This window comes from Rhinopithecus bieti, unplaced genomic scaffold (genome assembly GCF_001698545.2).
Source record: "Rhinopithecus bieti isolate Rb0 unplaced genomic scaffold, ASM169854v2 scaffold_18466, whole genome shotgun sequence".
NCBI classification, from domain to species: domain Eukaryota; kingdom Metazoa; phylum Chordata; class Mammalia; order Primates; family Cercopithecidae; genus Rhinopithecus; species Rhinopithecus bieti.
In genome coordinates, this window is record NW_016809319.1 from 338,609 (window position 1) to 346,264 (window position 7,656).

A 7,656-nucleotide genomic window follows, 5' to 3' on the forward strand; every position below is an offset into this window, starting at 1 on the left:
AAAAAAAAAAAAAAAATTGAGACAGAGCCTTGTTTTGTCATCCAGGCTGGAGTGCAGTGGTAGTATCATTGCTCACTGCAGTCTCAACCTCTAAGACCCCAGTGACCCTCCCACCTCAGTCTCCCTGAGTATCTGGAACCACAGGCGCAAGACCACTATGACCAGCTTTTTTTTTTTTTTTTTTTTTTTGGTGTTGGCAGGATCATCCTTTGTTGCTCAGGCTGATCTGCAACTCCTGGGCTCAAGCAATCCTCCCGCCTCAGTCTTCCGAAGTGTTGTTGAGGCTACAGGCATGAGCCAGGGCCCCGGACTTGCTTCCTCCCTTTCTTATACAATAATATAAAAATACAACAATGTAATACAATAGTCTTGAAATCAAGTTGACTATTTCTTCCCCTTATATTTTTATTCTTAGTGATTATTTTAGCTATTCTAATTCCTTTAACTTCCTATATACATTTTAGAATAATCGTGTCTATATTAATAAAAATCTTGCTTGGATTTTGATAAGAATTTCATTAAACCTATATGTCAATTTGAGAAGAACTGCCATCTTTACCATGTTGAGTTTTGCAAACTGTTAACCCTGTACATCTCTCCATTTATTTAGTTTTTGTTGTTGTTGTTGTATTTTTGGTTTTTTAAAACTTATTTCATCAGCATTGTGTACATTACATTGTGTACACGTCTTTTTTTTAACGGAGTCTTGCTCTATAGCCCAGGCTGAAGTGCAATGGCATGATTCGGCTCACTGCAACCTCTGTTTCCTGGGTTCAAGTGATTCTCCCGCCTCAGCCTCCTGAGTAGCTGGGATTACAGGCATCTGCCATCATGCCTGGCTAAGTTTTGTATTTCTGTAGAGATGGGGTTTCACCATGTTGGCCAGGCTGGTCTTGAACTCCTGACCTCAGGTGATCCAACTGTCTTGGCCTCCCAAAGTGCTGGGATTACAGGCTGGAGGCACCACACCCACCTTACATTGCATTGTGTCTTTTTCGGGTTTTGTTAGATTTACATCTAAGTATTTCTTTTTTGTTAGAAATTATACGTTATTGTCTTTTTAAAATTATTATTATTTTTTTCACGTTACTAAGTTCTCTCTAATATGGCAATATTCAGTAGCTTATGCTACTCTTTTATCCTTTGGTTCCCCGTGACAAACAATGCGGTAATAATGTCTCTGGTTTCAGTTCCTCTCGGATGACATTTATTAGCAGAGAGAGAGACCTGGTGCTTTAGCTGAAATTTGTCAGCCCAAGAAGTGCACTAACTGCTCCAAAGTATCCCTCACGTTCTAGAAACAATGCTTTCAGTTGACCTTTTGACCAGAAACCCATTGCATATGCCAAAAGTTTCATTGAGAGAGTATTGACATGTAAAACGTTTCCAACAAAGACAACTCTGTTTATTTCCTCATTAACAGCACACATTCGTGCCACAGAACCAAAGCTATTGGTGATAGTAACTAAAGTAGCTCTTGCCAGATCTTCTTTACTAACAGATTCTCTCTTCTCTTTATAAATCATATTCCTAAAACTAGATGTTACAGTCCAACCTGGCAAACCAAATCTTTCATGATCTCCTCCATAAATATCATGGGACAGCTTGTCAGCTTGTGTGTTGTCATCTTTGGATGCCATTTCAAGAGCCTCTTCAAAACTTTCACAGCCATACAATAAACTGCATAAACCCAGAAAGGTACCCTCTCCAAGGCTTGTCCCAGTCACTCGTTTGTAGTTGTCTTTGGAATGGACTGCTAAAATACTGACTCCTGAGCCAATGTTCACTACAAGCAGCGGATAGGGATCATTCAGGTTAGAAGGCATCTTTTGGCGTCGCTGAGGTTCTGGGCATTAGCTAAATAATAGCATTCTGCTTGTCCATTGAAACTGACAGAGTCTAGACACAGCAAACGCTTTGTAAGACAGTCAAGTTCATCCAAATGGAGGTTTCCAATTGTGCGAAAATTTTTTTCAAACTTGTAGGCACCACCTCCTGTAGCACATAGCACCGTTTGCAATGTTGAGAAGTTTTTATCTCTTCCCATTTGGATAAAAGTAGACAGGTCCTGGGTTGGAAAACTGATAAAGTGCAAGTTCCCTCTTTGGCCGAGAAGTGTTAAATCTTTTAGTTCAAGGTGTACATCCCGAATGCCGGTGGATCCATATGTAGGGAATTAACAGTGGAGTTGGAAACATACAATGATTATCCTGACACAGAGGGCAGACTCAGATATTGGCGGTCACCAAAGTATTTCCTGAAAAACTTGCATCTTCAAGGGGGTATAGCTCAGTGGTAGAGCGCGTGCTTAGCATGCACGAGGCCCTGGGTTCGATCCCCAGTACCTCCAGTTTTTGTTTTCTTCCCTGGGACACCAGTAAGAAGTGGTCCATGATATTCCCCAACTTTAAAATTTTCTGTCTGTCAAGGTGAATTGTGTTGGTCTCTGCATTTCTCTCTCATACAGAGGGTGATTCGTGTTCACGTGAGGTTATTTGCTGCTTAGAATTATCCGCCTATTCTTGGTAAACAGACCCATCAATCATTAACATGGACTACACACGGGGGGAAGCCAGTAGCATTCCTGGCCATCCAGCTGTTTTTTTTTTTTTTTTTTTTTTTTTTTTTTTTTTTTTTGAGACGGGTCGTGTCGCCAGGCTGGAGTGTGGCGGGATCTAGCTCACTGAGCGCTCCCGGGGTTTCACGCCATTCTCCTGCCTCAGCTCCCAAGTAGCTGGGACTACAGGGCGCCGCCACTCGCCGCGGTGAGTGTGTGTGAGTGTGTAGAGACGGTGGTTTCACCGATGTTAGCCAGGATCGTTCGACTCTCCTGACTCGTGGCGGCGTGCGCCTCCAAGGTGCGTGACAAGCCTTGGCCACCCGCGCCGGCCCAGCCTGATTTCTAACTGTAAATGAAATCATCAGAGACCATAGAACTGTGTGGCCCAAGTCTGATTTCAGATCAGAAGCTAAAAGGCTCAAGTCCTTTTCTATTTCTTTTTCTAACTCCCACTAACCAGGTTGCAGAAGCCCTACAAGCTTTCACTAAAAGATTACACTGCCAGGGGTTGATGATTTGATGTGTGGTGGTTACTTTTTCCACTGGAGACCCACAAACTCTGAAACTTAAACTATTTAACTACAAACACACAGCAAATGACAAACAGATAGCATTCACCTCAGCTGAAATTTGGTGGAAGTAAAAAGCACTTCTCTGGGTCCTCTGAGGAAGCTTCTGGTCTGAGATGCTAACACTCTGAACTCCAGGAACCAAGATCAGGATAGGAGAAAGCTCATTTTGTTGTTTTACATAAATAAAAGTAATGAACGTTTATTCTTCCAATCCCAAAGGATCCTTTTATACCTCACTCCAGGATTGACCTCCTTGTAAGCTAGGGAACATTTCTCTCTCTCTCTCTCTCTCTCTCTCTCTCTCTCTCTCTCTCTCTTTCTTTTTTGAGACGGAGTCTCGCTCTATTACCCAGGCTGGAGTGCAGTGGTACGGTCTCGGCTCACTGCAAGCTCCGCCTCCCGGGTTCACGCCATTCTCCTGCCTCAACCTTCGGAGTAGCTGGGACTACAGGCGCCCGCCACCACGCCCGGCTACCTTTTTGTATTTTTAGTAGAGACGGGTTTCACCGTGTTAGCCAGGATGGTCTCGATCTCCTGACCTCGTGATCCGCCCGTCTCGGCCTCCCAAAGTGCTGGGATTACAGGGGTGAGCCACCGCGCCCGGCCTGCATCCTTTCTTTTACTCACTTTCTAAACGCTGTGACGGCCACCATCTATCGAGCCATCGCTAAAGTCAATCTGGAGGTCAACCCACTCGACTTGTGAGGGATTCATCCATACTGCCTCTGCACCTGTAATAGGACTAAAGAGGCAGTGGCTGCACACGTAGTTAACACCATTGTACCGTGACTCCGCCTTTCCGCAGCCGCTCTCCAGCTCTTTAGAGTCCTTTCGAGTTCCAGGCTGGACGTAAGCATAAGGGAGATCGTTGGCGGGCCGGGCGCGTGGCTCAAGCCTGTAATCCCAGCACTTTGGGAGCCCAGACCGGGCGGATCACGAGGTCAGGAGATCAAGACCATCCTGGCTAACCGCGTGAACCCGTCTCTACCAAAAAGTAACAAAAAAACTAGGCGGGCGAGGTGGGGGCGCTGTAGTCCCAGCTACTCGGGAGGCTGAGGCAGGAAAATGGCAAAAAAAAAAAAAAAAAAACCCCGACGGCCGGAGCTTTGCAGTGACGCCGAGATCCGGCCACCCGCACTCCAGCCTGGGCGACAGATGCAAAACTCCGTCTCAAAAAAAAAAAAAAAAAAAAAAAAAAAAAGAAAAAGAAAGAAAAGAAAAAAGAAAAGAAAAGAAAGGAGATCGTTGCAAACGCCAGAAGGAGTTTCTTCAGGGTGAAGTTAACTTTCAATCGGCTTCATTCTAAGAGGAAATATGTGGAGCAAACAAACGGGAACTTGCTTTTTCATCTTTTGCATTTCAAGCAAAAACTAGTAAAATTAGATGTTGCCACCGTCATGCTCAGTTTCGAAGCTGCCAGCAGATTCCGCTTCTAACTTTAAACACAGGCACGCAGGAAATAAGGAAATCCCTGCAGCTCCCTCAGCAGGTACAGTATCGGCGGTTCCTGAAGCGCAAACCAAAATCCAACATCCCTTGCTCCTCCAAAGAGCTCAGCCGATCTGTTGAGCGACGGAAATAGCGGAGAGTCGCTCTTGAAGCCGTGACAGCCTGGCCGAAACGAACCAGGTCCCCTTCCTCGTCGAGCCTACCTCCCTAGAGACAAAAAAGTACCCCTCTTCCCTCATATCCAGAGGAAGCGACGGAGGAATGTAGCGCTTAGACTCACTCTACCATCCCGTCCATCCGAGTCCTAATAATCTTGAGGATGCGACAGAGCGAGACTCCGTCTCAAAACAAAACAACCCTAAGAAAGAGAGAGAATGTGCTGGAGGATAGGAAGTATCTAGGAGAACCTTCTTTTTTTTTTCTTGTATTTAAATTTAAGCCTTCATTTATATAAAATAAAACGCATGAAACCTATTCAGTTTATAGCTTATTATATATATAACCAAAACTCAGACCAAGATACTGAATTTTTCAGCAACCAACAGCTGCCTTTTGCCTCATTTCAATTATCCTAACTCTCTGACCTCCACCTCCATAGATTATTTTCCTTATGTTTTAAATAATATAAGTGGGATCATATAATGTCATCATATTTTGGGCTGCTACAAAATCACTCAAGACTGGTAATTTGTAACCAACAGAAACTTATTTCCTTCCTTCCTTCCTGGTAATTTGTAACAAACAGAAACTTCCTTCCTTCCTTTCCTCCTTCCCTCCCTCTTTCTTTTCTTTTCTTCTCTTTTCTTTTCTTTTCTTTTCTTTCAACAGAGTTTCACTCTTGTTGCCCAGGCTGGAGTGCAGAGTTTCACTCTTGTTCCCCACGCTGGAGCCATCTTGGCTCACTGCAACCTACGCCTCTGGATTCAAGCAATTCTCCTGTCTCAACTCCCTGGGTAGCTGGGATTACAGGCGAGTGCCACCACACCGGGCTAATATTTCTGTATTTTTAGTAGAGATGGGGTTTCACCATGTTTGCCAGGGTGGTCTTGAACTCCTGATCTCAGGTGATCCATTCACCTTGGCCTTCCAAAATGCTGCGATTACAGGAAAGAGCCACTGTGCCAGGCCCAGAAACGTATTTTCTCACAGTTCTGGAGGCTGGGAAGTCCAAGATCAAGGCACTGGCTCTGCTGTCTGGTGATGGCCTTTTTGTTGTGTCCTCACATGGCAGAAAACTGAGGGCAATAGAGAGATGAACTTCCTTTGTCAAGTCCTATTATAAGGGTACCTAATATTATTCATGTGGAAGGAACCCTCATGGCTTAATCTTCTTAAAGGCCCTATCTCTTGATAATTATCACATGGTGACACCTGAGCTTTGGAGGGGACACTTTCAAACCATAGCAAATCTGTACTCATCTGAGTATGGATTCTTTTACTCAATTTCTGTAAAAAAAAAAAAATTAGATTCATTGTCGATATATTGTCGCTAGTAACAGTAGTTATTTTTTATTGCTCTAGAGTATTCCATTGTCTGAATACTGTACACCATGATTGATTCATTTTACTGTCCAAGTACATTTGCAGCACCCCTAGTTTTTGGTTGAAATGTTTACTGCTGCTGTAAACATTCTGATACATGTCCTTCAAGGGAAATGCTCATGCATGTCTCTTGGGCATAAATGTTACTGTCTAGTTTTGGGTCACAGGTTTTATATATATATTTAGTTTTAGTTGATATTTTCAGATAGTTTCCCAGTGTAGATATAGCAGTTTACAGTCTCATCAGCCATGTTTGCATGCTCCAATTGCTTCACATACTCAGCAACACTTGATATTATCCACTTTTTACGTTAAATGTTTCTGATGAAGAGCAGTATTTTTTTTTTGTGTGTGTGTTTTTGATGGTGTCTTGCTCTGCTGCCCAGGCTGGAGTGCAGTGGTACAGTCTCAGCTGTCTGTAAGCCTTTGCTTCCCAGGATCAAGAGATTCTCATGTCTCAGCCTCCCCCAGTAGCTGGGACTACCGGGGCACGTGGCAGTCTAAATTTTTGTATTTGTGGTAGAGACCAGGTTTTGCCATGTTGGCCAGGCTTGAACTCCCGACCTCAGGAGATACAGCCGCCTCGACCTCCCAAAGTGCTGGGAGTATAGGCATGAGCCACCGTGCTCAGCTTTGTTGTGTTTTTAATTTGCATTTCCTTTTTAGCAAAAGATGTTGAGCATATTTTATATCACTCAATAGCTATTTTTTGTGAAGTGCATATTAATTTGCTCTTTCTTATTGAAGTTTTAGTCTTTTTCTTAGTACTTTGTAGAAGTTCTTAACATATTCCAGATAAAGATCCTTAGTAAAACATAAGTATTGAAATATCTTCTCCTAGACTGTGGCTCATCATCTTTTTTTTTTTTTTTTGAGACAGAGTCTTGCTCTGCCACCCAGGCTGGAGTGCAGTGGCGCGATCTCGGCTCACTGCAAGCTCCACCTCCTGGTTTCACACCATTCTCCTGCCTCAGCCTCCCGAGTAGCTGGGACTACAGGTGCATGCCACCGTGCCCAGCTAATTTTTTGTATTTTTAGTAGAGATGGGGTTTACACCGTGTTAGCTAGGATGGTCTTGATCTCCTGACCTCGTGATTTGACCACTTCGGCCTCCCAAAGTGCTGGGATTACAGGTGTGAGCCACCACGCCCAGCCTCATCTTTGCTTAAAGAGGATGGGGCTTGAAAAACTTTGTAAGCAGATGAAAGAGAAGAAATGGACACAGACAGGTTGAAGACCCCAGAGAAAGTTCCATCTGGACATCTTACCTGTTGGCTGTGGGAGAAAATACCCCCAGGCAGTTTGCTGGAGAGAAAAACCTCAGAATAAACTGATGGGATGAAATGTTCTAGAAGCAGAAACAGTGTGATTTGGTCTGTGATTCTCTTACATTTCTCCTAGCAGCTTTAGGGGATATAGTTTAGGGGTAAGAAATACTGAGATATGAGACAGTGGATTTTCTATCTGGCCAACTTACCATATTTTTGAAGACCTCTCAGAAATATGGCTAAAGCATCAAAAAAGATCTTCACT

The 7,656-nt window shown here is 43.7% G+C and overlaps 1 non-coding gene and 1 pseudogene across 1 annotated transcript; one reads left to right on the forward strand and one right to left on the reverse strand.

Annotated features, from left to right (window-relative positions):
- Window positions 1–1,199: 1,199 nt before the first annotated feature.
- LOC108540114 (pantothenate kinase 3 pseudogene) lies at window positions 1,200–2,167 on the reverse strand (annotated as a pseudogene).
- Window positions 2,168–2,278: 111 nt separating this feature from the next.
- On the forward strand, window positions 2,279–2,350 carry TRNAA-AGC (transfer RNA alanine (anticodon AGC)). Its single transcript has one exon. It is a non-coding gene; the product is annotated as a tRNA-Ala (tRNA).
- Window positions 2,351–7,656: the final 5,306 nt, after the last annotated feature.